Here is a 19,471-nt window from a genome sequence, read left to right on the forward strand (position 1 = left end):
AGGTTCATCCGCTCACCCTCTGTTTTAGCCGTAGCCTGACCACAAGTTGGCATATCTGATTTGTCAGCCTGCATTTGTGGGAGGAGCGGAGGCTCGGCTTAAAAGCTGTCAGCCAGCCTCTGCTCCTTCACAGGACTTTTTTCGTGTCCCACCCTTCTTCTTTTCCTTATTTTTCATTAATCCTCTACTAGGGTATGCCTCCTTACAGCTTTTACCCTCGAAAATGATTTGGGCACATCTTCAGCCATCATTAAGTAGGTTTCTTTTAGCCGTAGCCTGACTTTAAAACAAACATTTACATTGATGTGATCTAAGGTGATACAAGGTGCTCAACTCCAGGTGCAGTTGTGCACCTACATTGGAGTGGAGGACCTGCACCTATGGATCACAATGTGGTTTCACTGCTGTGGTTAATGTAAACAATGACATTAGCTAACCCTCAAAACTGATGTAAAATTGAGACATTAGCCAGTATATCCTTATATGAAGGACACACTTGAGCCCGCACACCACGCCAAGGTTTCTCAAATGATGCGGGTCCTATCAACTAACCTACCTGGCCAGATAAATAAAACCAGGAACCAAATTACGGCAGCCATAGGCCCGACTTGCAGATTGCTCCTCAGTCACCTCCAGTGTGAATCTAAGCACACATACAATGGGACGGAGTAGACAAGCTACAAGCCCCACCCTGGTTGGTTCATTTATAGCAGGCCTCACAGGTGAAACCCTAATGATACCCAGCAAGATAAAAGGGTACATTAGTATAAGCCCTAAGCAAAGACATAACGGCTTATATTTGCATGAACATGGTTATAGCAGGAAAACTCAACCCCAAGTGCAGTTGTGCACCTTTGCTGGGGCGGAGGTCCTGCATTTGTAAACCGTTGCTAAGGGCGATCCCCAGCAAAAATTGCATGCAATGGAGGATGCCTGCAAACGGGCACAAGTACCACAGTGGCATCCTGACACAAAATAAATGTGTATGTGGATGCATTAAACATGATTCACTTTAAACAAACACTTATATTGATGTAATCTAAGGTGATACAAGGTGCTCAACTCCAGGTGCAGTTGTGCACCTACATTGGAGTGGAGGACCTGCACCTATGGATCACAATGTGGTTTCACTGCTGTGGTTAATGTGAACAATGACATTAGCTAACCCTCAAAACTGATGATAATTGAGACATTAGCCAGTATATCCTTATATGAAGGACACACTTGAGCCCACACACCACGGCAAGGTTTCTCAAATGATGCAGGCCGTAGCCTGACCACAAATACAATATGTCTACTTAATGTTGGAATCATTAAGTTAACATGTTTTTGCTTTTTGAAGACATCAGAGGGCTTCAAAGTTTAGCAGCAATTTTCAAATTTTTCACAAAAATTTCAAAATTTGAATTTTTCAGGTACCAGTTCAGTTTTGAAGTTTATTTGAGGGTCTTTATGTTAGAAATACCCCATAATGAACCCCATTATAAAAATTGCACCCCTCAAAGTACTCAAAATTACATTCAGAAAGTTTGTTAACCCTTTAGGTGTTTCACAGGAATAGCAGAAAAGTGGAGGAGAAAATTCTAAATCTTCATTTTTTACACTAACATGTTCTTGTAGACCCATTTTTTTAATATTTACAAGAGGTAAAAGGAGAAAAAGCCCCCCAAAATGTGTAACCTATTTTCTCTCGAGTAAGGAAATACCTCATATGTGGTTGTAAAGTGCTCTGCCAGCGTACTAGAGGGCTCAGAAGGTAAGGAACGACATTGGGCTTTTGTAGAGCGAATTTTGCTTAAATGGTTTTGGGGGGCATGTCACATTTAGGAAGCCCCCATGGCACCAGAACAACAAAAAAAAAAAACATGGCAAACTATTTGGGAAACTACACCCCTCAAGGAACGTAACAAAGGGTATAGTGAGCCTTAACACCCTACAGGGGATTGCGGAATTTTCGTTTAAGTGGGACATGAAAATTAACAATTAAATTTTTTTTACGAAAATGCTGGTGTTACCCCAAATTTTTCATTTTCACAAGGTGTAATATGAGAAAATGTCCCCCTAAATTTGTACCCCACTTCCGTCGAGTAAGGAAATACCTTATATGTGGATGTAAAGGGCTCTGCAGGCACACTACAGGACTCAGAAGTGAAGGAGCACCATTGAGCTTTTGGAGAGAGTATTTGGTTGTGATGGAAGTTGGGTGCCATGTGCGTTCACAAAGCCCCTATGGTGCCAGAACAGTGGACCCCCCCCCCCACATGTGACCCCAATTTGGAAACTACCCCCCTCACGGAATGTAATACGGGGTGTAGTGAGCATTTACACCCCACTGGCATTTGACAGATCTTTGGATCAGTGGGCTGGGAAAATGAAAAATGTAATTTTTTTATTTTCATGGACCACTGTTAAAAAATTCTCTCTCCAAAAGCCCAATGGCACTCCTTCTCTTCTGAGCCCTGTAGTTCGCGTGAAGAGCACTTTACATCCACATATGGGGTATTACCTTACTCAGGAGAAATGGTGTTACAAATTTTGGGGGCTTTTTTCCTATTACCCCTTGTAAAAAGGAAAAATTGTGGGTAACACCAGCATTTTAGTGAAAAAAATAACATTTTTCATTTTCACATCCAACTTTAACTTGATCAAACACATGTGGGGTGTTAAGGCTCACTGTACTCCTTGTTTTGTTCCATGAGGGATGTAGTTTCCAAAATGGGGTCACATGTGGGTATTTTTTTTATTTTGTTTGTTTTTTTGCATTTATGTCAGAAGCGCTGTAACTTTCAGCAAACCCTGGGCAAATCACAAAGTCAGGCCTCAAATGTACATGGTGCTCCCTCACTCATGAGCCATGTTGTGTGCCAGAGCACATCCACATATGGGGTATTTCTGTACTCAAGAGCAATTGCATTACTTTTTTTGAGGGTATTTTCTCCTTTTATCACTTGTAGAAATTAAGAATATGGGACAACACCAGCAGGTAAGTGTAAAAAAAAAATATTTTTTTACACTAACATGCTGGTGTAGCCCCCAATTTTTCATTTTCACAAGTGGTAAAAGGAGAAAATCCCCCCAAAATAAGTAATGCAATTTCTCCTGACTACAGAAATACCCCATATGTGGACATGAACTGTTGCCTTAAAAACAAGAGAGCTCAGGAGTGAGAGTGCTCCATGCTAATTTGAGGCCTAAATTAGGTATTTGCACAGGGATGGCTGACTGTTACAGAGATTTAGAGGGCCTCGCATGGAGGGGGTTGTCCTCCTCACATGCGACTTTAGGGCCGACTTGCAACATGTATATTTCTGTACCCGGCGCAATGGCGGCCACAAAGCCACTTCATTTACTGCATTGATGGGAGGCCTAGCCAAAAAAGCATTGGGGTGTTGAGCCACAAACTGTTGGGCGGACAAGTTCTTATGAGCCACCATCAAATTGACAAAGTCCTTACTTAAAAAAAGGTAAAGTCAGTTTCAGTGAGGACTGAGGGGATATGGGGGACAGGGAAAATTGTACAGGGGACAGGGAAAACTTTTATGGGGGACATGAACACTATTTTGGGGGGCTCTACTGGCATTGCCTGAGGCGTTACCTTCTAGGGGCTCATCATCACTGGACGATGACAAGAGGGAGGAAGGAAGAAAGGTAGGGTATCCCTCATTAGCGGTCTTGCGGTCTTGGAGGCAAGAATGGCGTATTCCTCCTCCACCAAAAAAGAGCCTTCCGACCATTTTAATTTTATGGGGGGGGGGGGGGGTAGGTGTGTGTAAATGTATAGTGTTTTAACTAGGGGCTTATTTTATTATTTCAGTGTATAATGTAGTGTAGGTGTAGTGCTTTTTTTTTTTTTTTTTACTTTTACTGTAATAAAGTAGGGTTTTTGGGGCACTTTTTGGGGGATGTATTTGGTCCGTGCCACCAGTGACTGTGCTGTGTGGCCGAACCTTACCCTGTGTGGTGCAGACTGCCCTTATTGCTTTTTTTGGGTGCGGGTATTTTTTCCATTATTTTTTTTTCACTTTTTTTGTGGGCAAACAACCCAGACTGATGGGTCAGACCAGTGGTCTCCAAACTGTGGACCTTGGCTGTCCGGGCATGCTGGGAGTTGTCGTTTTGCAAAATCTAGAGGGCTGCAGTTTGGAGATCACCACTTATTTAGGTGCACACAGCAGTGCATGGTGCTGCAAAAAAAAAAAAAAAAGTCACTTAGACCAGTGGTCTCAGTTGTTGGCTGTCAGGGCATGCTGGGAGTTGTAGTTTTGCAACATCTGAGATGTCTGGTCTAAGTGATTTTTTTTTCTTTTTTCAGCCCCTTGGACTGCTGTGTGCTCCTAAATAAATTGTGATCTCCAAACTGCAGCCCTCTAGATTTTGCTAAAGTACAACTCCCAGCATGCCCTGACAGCCAACAGCTGTCTGGGCATGCTGGGAGTTGTAATTTTTGTTTTTTGTTCAACAGTTTTTTTTTTAAAACATTTTCTTTAAAACATATATTTGACAGTAAAGAAAATATAAGTACGTAGAATAATAAACAAAGATCATTATATATTAACAAGACCAGGTTACAATATGGTAATCTGCATAGATCCGGCTGCCAAGATGTTTTAAAGTCCAGATTTTTTCAGGTCAGAGTTGTAGTTTTTCAACATCTAGAGGTCCACAGTTTTTAGATCTGTGGACCTCCAAGACAACTGATGTCACCTACACAGGATCACTAGGAGGGGCAACAGGGGGTGTTTAGGGGTCTTTGTTTGTTTTATTTTACAGAGATACACAGCTCTGATCTCCTTACTGATCTTTCTGCACTGAGGAGATCAGAGCTGTGAAAGGCAGTTTTTACAACTGCCTTTGCTGTGATTGGTCAATCTGGATTGATTGACCAATCACAGTGATTGGGGGGTGGGGCCAGCAGCAGGGGTCAGCTGGCTCGTCCTTTGAATGCAAACAGTTAATGTGAAATTACTGCACTATTTTCTAATAAAGCTGATGAAAGGCTGCAGTTCTTAACCCCTGTACTTTCGTTTTTTCCTCATCACCTTCTAAAAAGCATAACGCTTTCAATTTTGCACCTACAGACTAATATGAAGACTTATTTTTTGTGCCACCAATTGTACTTTGTAATGACATCAATCATTTCACCACAAAATGTATGGCAAATCCAGAAGAAATATATATTTGTGGGGCAAAATTGGAAAGAAATGCCATTTTGTAATTTTGGGGGCTTCCGATTCTAAGTAGTGCACTTTTTCGGTAAAAATTACACCATATATTTATTCTGTGGGTTAATACAGTTACAATGATGCCCAAATTATATAGTTTTTTCTTTATTTTACTACTTAAAAAAATTACAAATACATGCACCAAAATTAGTATGTTTAAAATTGTCCTCTTCTTACCCCTATAACTTTTTTATTTTTCCGTATACAGGGGGGTATCATTTTTCGCGCCATGATCTGAAGTTTTCATCGGTACCATTTTTGTTTTGATGGGACTTTTTGATTACATTTTTTAGAGTATAAAAACTGACCAAAAAAAAACGCAATTTTGGCCTTTGGTATTTTTTTTATGTATACACCATTGACCGTGCGGTTTAATTAACATTATATTTTTATAGTTTGGATATTTATGTACGCGGCGATATCACATATGTTTATTATTATTATTATTATTTTATCTTTTTTTTATATGGAATTTGAGAAAACAGGGGTGTTTTAAACTTTTAATAAGAAAGGGGTTAATGTGTGTTTTTTTAAACTTTTATTAAACTTTTATTTTACATTTTATTAGTCCCCTTAGGGGATTTTTAGGAGAAATGATTAGATTCCTCATACAGATCAATGTGGTTCCATAGAACCACATAGATCTGTGTGATTTGTGCTCCATTGATAAAGCCTGGTCCTGCCAGGCTTTATCATTGTGAGAGCCAGGACCAGCAAAGAAGTAGAGGTAAGCCCTCCGACTACCTCCACAGTGCGGGGGGGGGGGGGGGATCCACCCCACTGGACCATCAGGGAGCGTTTACAGGGTTCTTTAGACAGCACTGTCAGCTTTGACAGCGGCAATCCAAAGGGTTAATAGCCGGCCATGGTGATCGCCACATGTCAGATATTAATGAAACCCCGTTAATGGCACACGGACGCATATACACATCCTTGGATGTTAGCCAGTTAAAGTGGTACTCTACTCCTAGACATCTTATCCCCTATCCAAATGTGGGAGGACCCTCGCGATCTCCCTGCTGCACCTGGCGTTCGTGACTGGTGATGTGGGGCAAAGGATCATGACATATGGCCATGCCCCCTCAATGCAAGTCTATGGGAGGGGGAATGACTACCATCACGCCCCCCCCCCATAGACTAGCATTGAGGGGGTGTGACCATGACGTCATGGGTGGAGCGTGGCCATACATCACAAGCCTTTGCCCCGCATCACCAGTCATCGGATATCTGGGGTGCCACAGCCGAGATTGTGGGGGTACAAAGCTGCGGGACCCCCTCATTCAGACATCTTATCCCAGGGGATAGGATGTCTACAGACACAGTACCCCTTTAAGCTGACCAGCAAAAGTCACTAGCCGGTATCACCTGCATAGCTTTCACATGAATTTGCAATGTAGCCTGTAACCTATTTACTATTCTTTGCATGTCTATAATTTTTATGAGCATACGGGAGAAAGGGAGGAGGAGTCATACCACTAAGGACACAAATAGTAATATAAGGGCCAGAGCCAGCACTGACGTGAGATGCACTGTTCATCATTTAAGCCAGAAAGAAACATTTTAACAATCATCTGGGGACTGGAGGAAGCATCCAGAGACAAATAGGGACATACCCCACAGATATACATGATGATGTGATATCGGGTTAAAGCAGAGCTTCCTGCGTGAGTTGCATATATTTGTATGGATGAATCTGCTACTTAATAATTTATATATACTTTATAATAAATTATAATATATAATATAATATATACTTTATAATTTTATTATAGAGGAAAATCTGTATGACAGCCCAATCCTGCCACATATCCATTCTATAGAAATTGAAAAATGTCATTGCTTCTTTAAAAAAAAAAAAAAAAAAAAAAACACTCCTATCCACAGATTATGTGTTGTCCTCCCACAGGCTGTTTACTTTAACAGCAACTCCCAGGGACAATGTCATCTGTAACAGGGAAACAATCACATATTGGGCATAGGGACCTTTTGGGCCCCTCGGGCTTCAGCCAATGCTTTAGGGCCCTGCATCCCCTATAGTTATGCAGTAAGATTCATTGTTAGTATCTGAATTTATCAACAATTACTACTATATCTAACAACATGTTTTCAAATAAATAAAAACTTAGGTATTAATATAATGGATTTATAGAGGTTTGTGGACTATAAATAACAAGCATCCTTCTAATAGGTGCAGTAAGAACAGTGAATCTCCAATCTTTCACTAGGTAAATTGTTTTCCTGCAAAAAAAAAAACAGTCCATTGTCCTTTTTCAGGAAGTAAAGATGGCACTCATGACCTAAGAGAACTCTAAGACATATGTCTGTCCAGATGTGTTTCTCCTTAATTAATAGGAGCCTTGTTCATAGAAGATGCCTTGTTGATAGCACATAAAAGTCCCTAAGGAGTCATATACAAGCTGACAACACTGTTTAAGAAACCTTCAACATGCCATATTGATAGGGCAAAACTACATGGATTATGTGTCCGTTTTTGTAAGTATTTAATAAATGTGCATTATAGAAAGATATGTATTGTATAGTAAATAAGCCTAGAAATTATAAAAAAATAAAAACAACAAAACACCAAAACTATTTGTTTCTGTACGTTATTGACAACTTGACGTATTCAATGTGCAACAATTATTTTAAACACAATGGGGGAGATTTATCAAAACCTGTGTAGAGGAAGATTAGTGCAGTTGCCCATAGCAACCAATCAGATCACTTCTTTCATTTTTCACAGGCCTCTTTAAAAATGAAAGAAGCGAGCTGATTGGTTGCTATGGGCAACTGCACCACTCTTCCTCTGCACAGGTTTTGATAAATCTCCCCCAATGAGTGTGGATCTAGACCAAAATTTTCTTACACCGAGAATGGAAACAAAATCCATGAGTGAATTTAACTTAAAGGGGTTCTCCCGTGGAAAACTTTATTTTTTTTTAATCAACTGGTGCAGAAAGTTAAACAGATTTGTAAATTACTTCTGTTAAAAAATCATAATCCTTCCAGTACTTATTAGCTGCTGAATACTACAGAGGAAATGGTTTTCTTTTTGGAACACAGTGCTCTCTGCTGACATCATGACCACAGTGCTCTCTGCTGACATCTCCAGCATTTTAAGAACTGTCCTGTCCAGAGTAGGAGAAAATCCCCATAGCAAACATATGCTGCTCTGGTCAGTTCCTAAAATGGACAGAGATGTCAGCAGAGAGCACTGTGGTCATGATGTCAGCAGCTCTGTGTTCCAAAAAGAAAATCATTTCCTCTGTAGTATACAGACCCTAAAAAGTACTGGAAAGATTAAGATTTTTTAATAGAAGTAATTTACAAATCTATAAATAATTGTATATAGTTCAGGCTGGTACGGATTTATAAAAATATATGATATAGTATACCAATATCCTACCTGTATAGAAAGATGTCATATGGTATTGCTTGAGTAGTATACTGAAAATTCCCTCCTGTATTAAGGTTAGCTAAAGAAAAATGAGTTTATATATTTAGATACATACTTTCCAATAATCATATACATTATATACAGTATATGATTATTGGAAAGTATATATCTAAACATATAAACTCTTTTTTCTTTAGCTAACCTTAACACAGGAGGGAATTTTCAGTATACTACTCAAGCAATACCATATGACATCTTTTTATACAGGTAGGATATTGGTATACTATATCATATATTTTTATAAATCCATACCAGCGCGAACTATATACAATTATTTATAGCTTTGCTTTATATTAGGCATAATCTACGGGGATTCATGCCAATAAGTTCGCAGCAGATACGGTACTTTTAGTACAAAATTCCAGCGCTAGTGTATTATATACCAAAAATTAATTTACAAATCTGTTTAACTTTCTGGCACCAGTTGACTTTAAAAAAAAGTTTTCCATGGGAGTACCCCTTTGAGGAAAAAATGAATACTACACAATTGGAACTATTAGTCATACTGTGATGCAGAAAAGGCATATTAAGTAAACACTAATAAAAATTACAATGTTATAGTAGAATTTGTGTATACTTCATTCCACTATATAGATATTACCAGTACTTATCATAAATATGCACCTTTTACCTAATATTGAGAGAGAGAGAGAGAGAGAGAGAGAGAGAGAGAGAGAGAGAGAGAGAGAGAGAGAGAGAGAGAGAGAGAGAGAGAAGCCAGCATAATCTTGATCTATGGTGCATTAAAGGTAAAGGTATCCTAATGTGTTGCACAAACCTAATTCTATCATTACTTTTCTGAGACTGAGCGTGCCATGAAAATAAAAAAAACAAATAAAATAATAATAAAAATAATGGCCATCATATCTGGTGCATTAGGATTACCAACACAAAACTGAACACAAGTGCTAAAGTGATCCAATAAATGTCTACAAATATTGAGTTTACTGTATATTAAATTACTAGTAGAAATAGTAATTTCAAGATGTATATTATTGTTGTACATAAGAAATAATATAAGTAAATTATAAGCAAATTACATTTTGAGCAACCTGAGAACAAACTCTGGGTATTGAAATGCTCTGGTCATGAAGAGGTTAATTACAAACACACACAACAAATGAGAACAAGTGACTATCATGTTTCTTTTTCAGCTTCTGTCCAAATGTATTAAACCAAATGAAAACATGGCGCACTTACCAGTTTCCATTGATTGAACGCATCATCCAGGATCGCCAGGGTCAGTTGTTATAACAAGCCCGGGCTGATTTAAATAACTGACCAAGACTCAATAAAGTGATTGTTAGAGCAAATTGAATTATGTGCTTCCATCATGGAATGCTAGGGTTAACCTGACTCACGGGTCACATCCCACCATAATGACCCTGCCACGAATAATCTGTACTTCTTCAAGCTCTCAATTGATTCCTACATCGATAGTCTTGTGGATTCCTCAGCCTTTTGACATCTACAATTGCAGCATGTTGGTGCTTTACTTTTGCCATATTTTCTGTGTCACTGAAGATAACTAAAAATATTAGAAAACACCCAACAAACCTCTCACAATGCTCCTATCTAAATTGTTTAGGACTTATAAAACATCTGTTTAATCTCAAGACAAAGTACCAGTCTCCAGAGGATTTTCTCAATCTGTTTCCTTATGTTGCCCTAAGCATGTCTTCTTCCAGAAAGTCCCTGCAAAGCAAGGTTCATGATTATATTCCTTAACACAGGGTCCCAGCATACCTACTGTATGTCAAGAAATATGGAATTTTACTGGTGCCGTAGATAACCTTTTGGCCTTTGCAAAGACGTCACAAAGAAATATTGTGCCCAGATTAGGATAGCATTAAGTCTGTTTTCCGTTGTCCACTTAGATTTCTTTTACTCTGGTCACAGGCTGATGGATGGTAATGCTTAAAGAGTTTATTGTGATAAGAAAGCCATAAAATCCCTATCTGTCCCTACTGAAAGGATTTACCTCGCCATGAAGAGAGGAATATTGTTTGTCTAAACATGGCCAGTTTTAAGGGGGGGGGGGGCAACCTGGGCAATTGCCCAGGGCCCCCATATCCAAAAGGGCCCCCTGAACTCTAGAGAAACATTATTGCATTTTGCCATGATTTGCTTGAAATCATGGTAAAATCGAGGCAAAAATGCCATGATTTTATGCAAAATGTGGCAGACTACAGTAATGTGAGAGTGGCCCTGTGGGAGCCCAGGCTTTAGAGAGCCCACAGAGCAGAATAGACACTCACACTGTATGGTAAAGGACCTTCCTAATGATGTCATCGCAGGTCCTTTACCATACAGTGTACAAAGAGGTGGAGGAGGCAATAGGGAAAAGCATGGGGGAGGGGGCTGTGAGGAAGGTGGGGAGACCAGTACATGTGATGAGGGGCATATAAACTGTATATAGGGGGTAAATTTAGCAATATATGGGGGTATAGGTAGCAGTATATGAGGAGCATAGAAAGCAGTGTATAATGGGAGAAGGGGGCCATAGGGAGCAGTATATGTGATAGGGGGTCATAGAAAGCAGAATATGTGATAGGAGGTCATAGGGAGCAGTATATATGTGATAGGAGGTCATAAGGAGCAGTATATATGTGATAGGGGGTCATAGGGAGCAGTATATATGTGATAGGAGGTCATAGGGAGCAGTATATATGTAATAGGGGGTCATAGGGAGCAGTATATATGTGATAGGGGGTCATGGGGAGCAGTATATATGTGATAGGGGGTCATAGGGAGCAGTATATATGTGATAGGAGGTCATAGGGAGCATTATATATGTGATAGGAGGTCATAGGGAGCAGTATATATGTGATAGGGGGTCATAGGGAGCAGTATATATGTGATAGGGGGTCATAGGGAGCAGTATATATGTGATAAAAGATCATAGGGAGCAGTATATATGTGATAGGAGGTCATAGGGAGCAGTATATTGTTACAGTGAGTGCTCTGGTCCAGTGTTCCGACCATGAGCGATCACCTCCCCACTCTCCCGTACAGTGCGAATTGCGACCCGCTTCTCACCTGCCTCCGCTCTGGCCTCTTCTTCCAGGCACGCGTGCCCCTGCCTCCTAAAGCGTGCATGCCGGCTACTTGAAATTTAAAGGGCCAGTGCACCACTGATTGGTGCCTGGTCTTTCTGTCAAAATTATATAAGGCAGCTCCGCCCTTTCTTCCCTGCCAAATCTTCAGTGCCCCTAGCCTGAGATAAAGCATTCCCAATTGTCTCTTTGCCTTGCCTGTGTATTTTGACCCTTCTGCTACATTATTTGACTAAACACATTTGCCGCCTGCGTTGATCTTCTGCTAAGTCCGACTACGCTTCTGTCTCATCCTTCTGTACCTCGTCTTGCCCAGTTACCTGTGTGGTCGAGTCGTATCGGGGGTAGCGACCTGGGTGTCGCCTGCTGCAGCAAGCCCATACTGCCTTGCGACGGGCTCTGGTGAAGACCAGTGGCCCCTTAGACTCCACTCCCTGATATGGCCCATGTCATCTGCCACACAGGTTAGAGGATCCACATCCAGCAGTGTTACAGCAATAGATCTGGCCATAGATCCCACTGGGGTTCCTCTGCCTGATAAGCCAGACCTCGCCTCTATGGTGGCTCTCAAATTGCAGCAGTTGGCCCAGCAGGCACAACAGTTTAACCAATTGTCCACCATGATGCAGCAGTTGTTTTCTGCTCAACAACAAACGCAGCAGCCACAACCTCCTCCTGCTCCAGTGTTGCCTCTCGCTCCTGCAGTCATCTTGGGATCTAAGCTCCATTTGTCTCTTCCTGAGAAGAATGAGGGGGATCCCAAGTCTTGCCGTGGTTTCGTGATGGCAGTACAGTTCCCTACTGAACAAGCAAAGGTGGCCTTTGTCGTCAGTCTTTTAACCGGAAGGGCCCTGGCCTGGGCAACCCTGCTATGGGATCGCAGTGATCCACTCACAACTAGTCTCCAGGCTTTTCTATCGGAATTCCGAGGTGTCTTTGAAGAACCTGAACAAGCTTCTTCCGCTGAGACGGCTTTGCTGAGTCTTTCTCAAGGCAACTCCTCCGTGGGTGAGTGTGCCATCTGATTTCCTAGCCTGGCATTGGAGTTATCTTGGAACAATTAAGCTCTTTGCACCACTTTCAAGAGAGGACTTTCTAGCCATATCAAGGATGTCTTTGCTGCCCAGGAATTGCCTTTTACCCTAAATGATCTCAGTTGGCATCTCGGATTGATATCCGTTTCTCTGAACGAAGTGAGGAACTACGTCAAGAAAGGGAGTCTGCACAACCTCTGTGCTTTCCTCGCTTGGCACTTGTCTTCCAGCAACCACCGCAACCTTCAATGTTGCCTCCCGCAGTGGAGGCTATGCAGGGGGATCGGTCTTGCCTGACCCTGCAGGAAGGAACTCGCTGACGAGCTGAGAATTTATGCCTCTACTGCGCCAGTGCAGATCATTTCCTCAGAGATTGTCCTCTGCGTCCACAGTCACAGGGAAATGCTCGCACCTAGGGTTTGTGGGAGAGGCCTCCCTAGGTGTTAATACCTCCTCTCCATGCTTGAATTTTACAGTCCAGCTTTCTCTAACCTCCAAAGAGACTATTTCCATTCTTGCCTTCCTGGACTCTGGTTCCGTGGGAAACTGTATTGATGCCTCCTTAGTACATAGGTATCGTCTGCCAGTATCCCACCTTCTGAAGCCTTTTTTACATCTCTTTGGTCAACTGAGAAAATCTGGACTGTACTGTCTTATTCTGCACAGAACCCTTATCTATGCAGGTTGGAGTTCTGCATAAGGAAAAATTGTCCTTCTATGTACTTCCTCATTCTACCTCCACTCTTCTACTTGGCCTTCCTTGGTTAAAACTACATTCCCCGCATCTTGATTGGAAAACTGAAGAAGTACTTAGTTGGGGAACCTGCTGCCATAACAACTGTCTTCATACCCTTCCGTCCAAGTTGGTGTCTCCTTCTACTCCTCTGCCTGGTCTGCCATTGTTCCTTTAAGAATTTGCAGACGTCTTCAGTGAGAAAGAAGCTGAAGTTTTACCACCACATCGTCCCTACGATTGTCCTATCGACTTATTACCTGGGACAACACCTCCTTGGGCAGAATTTACCCCATGTCTGTTCCCGAAAACCCAGGCCATGTCTAATTACATCCAAGAAAATCTTTAGAAAGGATTTATCCGAAAGTCATCCTCCCCTGCCGGAGCTGGAGTCTTCTTCGTGGAAAAAAAGGATGGATCTTTGCGACCTTGCATCGACTACCGTGGCTTGAATAAAATTACTGTCAAGAACCGGTACTTACTTCCTTTGATCGTGTAATTATTTGATTGTCTGCGTGGAGCGAGGATCTTCTCTAAGCTTGACCTTCTTGGGGCCTATAATTAGATTTGCATTCGAGAAGGAGACGAATGGAAGACTGCATTTAATACTAGTGATGGATATTTTGGGTATCTTGTGATGCCATTCGGACTCTGTAATGCTCCAGCAGTCTTCCAGGAGTTCATCAAGGATATTTTTCCTGATCTTTTATACTCCTGTGTCATTGTCTATTTGGACAACTTTCTCATCTACTTGACTAATGTTCAAACTCTCACCTCATCACTCTCACCTCCTCCAAGTTCTACAACATCTCCCAGACAATCATCTCTATGCTAAACTAGAGAAATGTACTTTTGAAAAAAAACAGCCTTCCATTTCTGGGGTATATCGTTACCAGTCAAGGTCTACAAATGGACCCTAACAAGTTGTCTGCGGTACTGGGCTGGCCTCGACCTCCTGGCTTAAAAGCTATTCAGCTCTTTCTCGGCTTTGCCAATTACTATCGGCAATTTATCCCTCATTACTCCACCTTGGTAGCCCCCATTGGTTCTCTCACCAAGAAGACTGCTAATCTAAAGGATTGGACTCCAGAGGCTGAAGAAGCTTTCAAACAGTTAAAGTCTGCCTTTGCTTCAGCTCCGGTTTCATCTAGACCCGATCCAATCAAGCCATTTCTTTTGGAAGTCGATGCTTCTTCTGTTGGTGCTGGTGCAATTTTAATGCAAAAGTCCTCAAATGGAAAAATTATAACCTGTGGTTATTTCTCTGAGACCTTCTCTCCTGCGGAGAAAAATTATACCATTGGAGATCGGGAGCTCTTGGCAATAAAGCTGGCTTTGGAAGAATGGTGTCACCTCTTGGAGGGCTCTGAACATCCGGTTACTGTATATTCTGATCACAAGAACTTGCTCTATCTTCAGACTGCCCATCGTCTCAACCCTCGGCAGGCTCGTTGGTCTCTGTTATCCCGATTTGAATTCTTCATTCATTTCTGTCCAGCAGAGAAAAATTTAAGAGGTTACGCTCTATCTAGATCCTCAGATGTTCAAGACCAGGAATCCCATCCTCAACATATTATTCCTCCTGAATGTCTCATCTCTGCAGCACCAGCAAGTATTCAGCACCTGACCCCTGGGAAGACTTACGTATCTCCCTGTTTAAGACCCCGAGTTTTGAAGGGGGGTAATTCTTCTGGTTGGTCATTCCGGAATTTGTAAGTCCTTGCAGCTCATCTCCAGACAGTATTGGTGGCCTAGTTTAAAACAGGATGTATTTGATTTTGTCCGTTCCTGTTCGGTCTGTGCTAGGGACAAGACCCCCCCATTCCAAACCTACAGGTCTTCTACAGCCTTTGTCAGTTCCAGAGCTTCCCTGGACCGATATTGCTATGGGATTTATTACAGATCTTCCCTCTTCTGGCTGCAATATGGTCATCTGAGTTGTCGTAAAGCGGTTCTCTAAAATGGCTCATTTTGGGCCTCTTCCTGGACATCTGCACCACAGCTTGCTAAACTTTTTCTTTGCCATATCTTCCGCTTACATGGATTGCCATCTCATATTGTATCCGACCGTGAAGTCCAGGTTGTCTCTAAGTTCTGGCAGGACCTCTGCTCCTGTCTCCAAGTTAAGTTGGATTTTCCCTCAGCTTATCACTCACAATCCAATGGACAGGTCGAAAGGGTGAACCAGGTCTTTGGAGACTATCTTCGCCATTTCGTTTCTGCTCGTCAAGACGACTGAGCCAATTTACTTCCCTGGGCAGAGTTTTCATACAATCATAGGGATTCTGAATCCACTGGGACTTCACCTTTCTTTGTGCTCTATGGACTTCATCCTCGTCCTCCTCTTCCCATATCTTCTTCCTCCGGAGTTCCCATGGTTGATGAACAAGTGTGGAATTTCTCCTCCATCTGGCAGAAGACTTGTTACTCAGTGTTATATGCCACGTCTCGTATGAAGTCTCAAGCAGACAAGAAAAGGTGTTCTTCTCCCGAATTCACTCCTGGAGACAGAGTCTGGTTGTCATCCAAATATATCCGCTTTAAGGTACCCAGTTATAAACTAGGCCCTCGCTATTCGGGTCCTTAGAAGATCAAGAAACGTTTAAATCCCGTGGCCTATTCTCTCCATCTACCATCTTTTCTCCGGATCCCAAATTCTTTTCATGTCTCTCTCTTGAAACTTATTATCCATAACCGCTTTTCTAAAAAAGATATTTCTCCTACTGCCATCTCAGGTACCTCTGATGTTCATATGGTCAAGGAAATTTTGGACTTCAAGGTTCATCAGTGGAAAATGTTTTTTCCTTGTGGATTGGGAAGGATTTGAGCCGGAGGAAAGGTCTTGGGAGCCACAGGACAACATCTTAGACCATGACCTCATTTAAAAATTCTTGTCCTCCAAAAAGAGGGGGAGACCAAAAGGGGGAGGGGGTACTGTAACAGTGAGTGCTCTGGTCTGGCGTTCCGACCAAGAGCGCTCCCATCCCCACTCTCCCGTCCATGCCGCAGTTCGCATAGCGGGATGTGCCTGCATTCGAGTCGCAACCCGCTTCTCACCTGTCTCCGCTCTGGCCTCTGCTTCCTGTAGCGCGTGCCGCTGCTTCTTAGGGCACGCGCGCGCCGGCTTCGTGTGATTTAACGGGCCAGTGCACCACTGATTGGTCCTTGGTTTTTCTTCCAAAATTATATAAGGCAGCTCCGCCCTTTCCTCCCTGCCAGATCTTGAGTGTCCCTAGCCTGAGATTAAGCATTCCCAATTGTCTGTTTGCCTTGCCTGTATATTTTGACCCTTCCACTACGTTATTTGACTACGCACCTTTGCCGCCCGTCTTGACCTTCTGCTAAGTCCGACTACGCTTCTGTCTCATCCTTCTGTACCTCGTTTTGCCCAGTTACCTGTGTGGTCGAGTCGTATCGGGGGTAGCAAGCTGGGTGTCGCCTGCTGCAGCAAGCCCATACTGCCTTGCGGCAGGCTTTGGTGTAGACCAGCAGCACCTTAGACTCCGCTCTGATACGGCCCGTGTCATCTGCCACACACGTTGGAGGATCCACATCCAGCAACGTTACATATATAGTCATGGCCGTAAATGTTGGCACCCCTGAAATTTTTCTAGAACATTAAGTATTTCTCACAGAAAAGGATTGCAGTAACACATGTTTTGCTATACACATGTTTATTCCCTTTGTGTGTATTGGAATTAAACCAAAAAAGTGAGATAAAAAAACAAATTGGACATAATGTCACACCCAACTCCAAAAATGGGCTGGACAAAATTATTGGCACTCTTAACTTAATATTTGGTTGCACACCCTTTGGAAAAAATAACTGAAATCAGTGGCATCCTATAACCATCAATAAGCTTCTTACACCTCTCAGCCGGAATGTTGGACCACTCTTCCTTTGCAAACTGCTCCAGGTCTCTCTTCTCTCCACAGGTGTTCAATGGGATTTAGATTTGGACTCATTGCTGGCCACTTCAGAACTCTCCAGCGCTTTGTTGCCATCCATTTCTGGGTGCTTTTTGACTTATGTTTGGGGTCATTGTCCTGCTGAAAGACCCAAGATCTCAGACGCAAACCCAGTTTTCTGACACTGGGCTGTACAGTGCGACCCAAAATCCATTGGTAATCCTCAGATTTCATGATGTCTTGCACACATTCAAGGAACCCAGTGCCAGAGGCAGCAAAACAACCCCAAAACATAATTGAACCTCCACCATATTTCGCTGTAGGTACGGTGTTCTTTTCATTGTAGGTCTCTTTGTATGTCTCTGTGTAAGCAGTGGGGTCCTCCTGGGTCTCCTGCCATAGTGTTTCTTTTCATTTAAATGTCGACGGATAGTTTGCGCTGACACTGATGCTCCCTGAGTCTGCAGGACAGTTTGAATATCCTTGGAACTTGTTTGGGGCTGCTTATCCACCATCCAGACTATCCTACCTTGACAGCTTTCATCAATTTTTCTCTTCCGTCCACGCCCAGGGAGATTATCTACAGTGTCATGGGTTGCAAACTTCTTGATAATGTTGTGCACTGTAGACAAAGGCAAATCTAAATCTCTGAAGATGGCCTTGTAACCTTGAGATTGTTGATATTTTCCACAATTTTGGTTCTCCAGTCCTCAGACAGTTCTCTTCTCCTCTTTCTCTTGTCCATGCTTAGTGTGGCACACATAGACACACAATGACTAAGTGAACTTCTCTCCTTTTTATCTGCTTTCAGGTGTGATTTTTATATTGCCCACACCTATTACTTGCCCCAGGTGAGTTTAAAGGAGCATCACATTCTTGAAACAATCTTATTTTTTGACAATTTTGAAAGGGTTCCAATAATTTTATCCAGCCCATTTTTGAAATTTGGTGTGAACTCATGTCCAATTTGCTTTTTTTCCTCCCTTTTTTTTGTTTAGTTCCAATGCACACAAAGGGAATAAACATGTGTGTAGCAAAACATGTGTTACTGCAATCCTTTTCTGTGGGAAATACTTAATTTTCTTGAAAAATTTCAGGGGTGCAAACATTTACGACCTTGACTGTATATGTGATAGGAGGTCATAGGGAGCAGTTTATATGTGAAATATGGGGTCATACAGAACAGTATATGTGAGATAGAGGGACATACGGTGCAGTATATGTGAGATAGGTGGTCAAACAAAGCAGTATGTGTGAGATGTGGGGTCATATAGAAAAGTATATATGAGAGAGGGCCATGGGGAGCAATGTGTGGAGGGGGGGGGGGTCTTTCGGTCCAGTCTGGCGTCTGTACACCAAAGGTCATCACCAATACACAGAATATCTGATCCGTGAGACCTGACCCCTGGGACCACCACCGATCATGAGAATAGAGGTCCCTTGCCCCCCAAATGAATGAAGCAGCAGCACATTATCACCTGCATCTCCATTTGTTCTCTATGGGACTTATAATCATTGCTGATCGCTGCACTCACACATATGGAGACCCCATAGAGGTATGCTGTAGACATGGTAATTGGGCAGCAGCTAGCACAGCATTAGAAAAGCAGGATGGCAGTGTAAAGGATAGGGGTTGTGTTACTATAGAGTTTTGGGTAGACTGCAGTAGGGGCCTCAGATGTCTTAGTATAGTCAGCAGTCATCAGGAGACATCATCATATTTGCCTTGGCTAGATGGAAAAGAGAACATATACAATCAGAGAAGACACCCCCTGTGGTCACTGGATTTAATAGTCCTGAATGCTGTGACTGCTTCTGATCAGGTTAGAGCTGCTCTAACATGGCCACAATACAGGAGTGTTTTAGGGTCTGATTTATTTTAATGGTTAAAGCGCAACTGTCGCATAAAAATAAGTCAATAACCATCAGCACAGCCTACGAACAGATCACTGGTATACTGCAGCCTACGAGCTGATCACTGGTATACTGCAGCCTACGAGCTTATCACTGATATACTGCAGCCTATGAGCTGATCACTGGTATGCTGCAGCCTATGAGCT

The sequence above is a fragment of the Hyla sarda genome, chromosome 5, assembly GCF_029499605.1.
Source record: "Hyla sarda isolate aHylSar1 chromosome 5, aHylSar1.hap1, whole genome shotgun sequence".
NCBI lineage: Eukaryota > Metazoa > Chordata > Amphibia > Anura > Hylidae > Hyla > Hyla sarda.